This window comes from Amblyraja radiata, unplaced genomic scaffold (genome assembly GCF_010909765.2).
Source record: "Amblyraja radiata isolate CabotCenter1 unplaced genomic scaffold, sAmbRad1.1.pri scaffold_597_ctg1, whole genome shotgun sequence".
In the NCBI taxonomy this organism is placed as follows: Eukaryota; Metazoa; Chordata; class Chondrichthyes; order Rajiformes; family Rajidae; genus Amblyraja; species Amblyraja radiata.
Window position 1 is genome coordinate 76,418 of NW_022630639.1, and position 2,685 is coordinate 79,102.

The 2,685-nt window shown below is 39.0% G+C and overlaps 1 pseudogene; it reads left to right on the plus strand.

Moving 5' to 3' along the window:
* Positions 1 to 1,732: 1,732 nt before the first annotated feature.
* LOC116970169 lies at positions 1,733 to 1,844 on the plus strand (annotated as a pseudogene).
* Positions 1,845 to 2,685: the final 841 nt, after the last annotated feature.

The following is a 2,685-nucleotide window of genomic DNA, read 5'->3' on the forward strand; positions in this document are numbered from 1 at the left end:
TGGAATTCTCTGCCTCAGAGGGTGGTGGAGGCCAATTTTGGATACTTTCAAGAGAGAGGTTGATACAGCTCTTAAAGATAGCGGAGTTAGGGGACATGGGGAGAAGGCAGGAATGGGGTACTGATTGTGGATGATCAGCCATGATCACATTGAATGGCGGTGCTGGCTCGAAGGGCCGAATGGCCTACTCCTGCAACTATTGTCTATTGTCTATTGCTTTAGAAACATTGAGTTAGTCTGTTTGCAGCAAGCTGTATTAAATTCCATGAATCGTACAATAACTTTTTAGCACAAGGTGCTACAATCACATAAATGACTCCAACCAATTCAACTCCATGAAATACATCAGACTCATTAGTTTACAATACGTTATTACTTACTACGTTTTAGTTAATGCCCGTTGTATTAAAAAAGTAACTACTGCTTTGAAAACAGTGAAGTAATCGGCCTGTAGCAAACCTCATCATCTTGCAATAACATTCCATTGCGAGGGTGCCACAATCAAATAAGTGACTACGATCGATGTGGCGTCATGCAATTCATCTGAGAGTTATTTTACAACATGATCTTACAACCTATTTTTAATTAATAGGTGTTGTATGAAAATACATTGTGCTGCTTTGAAAACACTGCCTTAGTCTGTTTGAAGCAAGCTGTGTTCATTGCCATTCATCTGTAAATAACTTTTCAGGGATAGGTGCAACAATCAAATAAATGACTCCAATCGATTCAGCGTTATTAAATACATCAAAAACGTTAGATTACAATACGTTACTATGAACTACATTTAAGTTAATGGTCGCTCTATGAAAAATAACACTGCTGCTTTAAAGAAATTGGATTAGTTTATTTAGAGCAAGCAATATTAATTTCCATTCATATTGCAATAAATTATCAGGATAAGCTTCTACAATCAACTAAATGACTTCAATCGATTTAACGTCATTAATACATCAGAAAAGTTATTTTACAACATTTTAATACTAACTACTTTTTAGATATGGCTGTTGTATGAAAACCCCCTTAGCTGCTTTGGAAATAAGGAATGTCTGTTTGCAGCAAGTAGGATTAATCTCAATTCATCTTACAATTACTTATTGGGGGAAGGGCATATAATCAAATCGATAACTCCAATCGATGCAGCAAAAGGAGCTTTATATTCGACGGTCTCTTCAGGAGACTCTGGTTGCAGCACCTGCTCTTGGCTGTCCAAAAATTCCCTCTTTGTGAAAGAGAATACGAGTGGTGAGTGTAACCAACTTCAAAATTCTAAAAATATGTCTGTGGAACGTACTGGAATAAATGCGTATGGATACGAGGGAGTCCTCACAAACAAAGGTGGAGAATATCCGGAAGGGGCTAGAGTTCCCCTCATGCTATGAATACTGGGAATAAACAACGCTCAGGGGAGACATTAAAACAGGCCGCTGAACCTTCTCTTGAGGTAAGACCTATTCGACAGGTAAAACTGGATAAGGAAGCAAAGCTGTCGGACCAACCAACAAAAAAGAGGTACCAATAACGAGCAAAGCTTCATCGTTGCGGCAACAACACACCCCATGCCTTCGTTGACAGTAAAGTTGACACTGAAGTTGGTGGCAGCATGAAAGTTGGACAGAGGTCTTTAAATCCGAAGACCCAAGTTGGGCTCAGGGAAAATATGGGACCAGCTACAAGTGGTAATATTTACACTTGTTTGTACCAGTAATAATGATAACATGTATTTAGCTATGTGTTGTATGAAAATAGCATTTCCCTTGATAGGGCTGAAAGGGGTCCTAGTGGCCTTACAACACACAAATGGTTGGCATCTTACCATGTAAAGCTTCACAATACCAATGTTCCAAGCACAGACATTGGGCCAAATTTGTCTTTACAGGCAAGCTCAAAATTATGTCCAGAGTTGTCTTTCAAGGCAGACTCAGTATTATGATCAGGAATGGCTTTCGGGACCAGCTCGGAAAACGTGCCAGAATTGTAGCTCGAGCAGGTACTGAATTCACAGGCGTGACCTGTCCATTGTGGAAAAGATGCAGAATGTCGTTTACTTTGCATCTGATTTCCTTAAGATGCTCCCATTTACAGAGATCATCTGAGACATTTTGAAAATTATCTGGATAAGGCAATAATAAACATTGCAAAATGGGTTACCCTCAGTTCCCAGGTTATTTACCACTTTACTGAAACTAATCCTTGGACTGCTCAGAGCTCAAAAATATTTGTTAGGTCTGGAGAATATTCTAATGCTGGATGTGGTTAAAAACAACTATTCAGCCTCAAACTATGTTCAAGAAAATGAAGGTTACAACAATTAGATTTATTCATTATTGGGATTACTCTTAACTATTAATTAGCCTGTGACTCCGCCCTGAGGTAAGAGATTGGAATTAATAGGAGCCTCGAACAATCCTGTTGTGATAAAACAGCCTTCAATTCATTAAGTATAATTGGACAATATAGTGGCTGTAATTCAGCTGTGCAGAGTTGTAATCTCAAATGCCATGTAGGTCTTGAGGCAGACAGACATACTTTTACCAGCTGAAGCTACCAAGGTCATTATGGTAGACAAACAGTATTCAGCATTGCTCCAGTAATCTGGTCAGTAAAATTTCAGTTATATTATAACTGATGGGGCTCTAAGGTGGGAAATTATGAATGCCATCTAGTTCAGAGGCGGAGGAGACT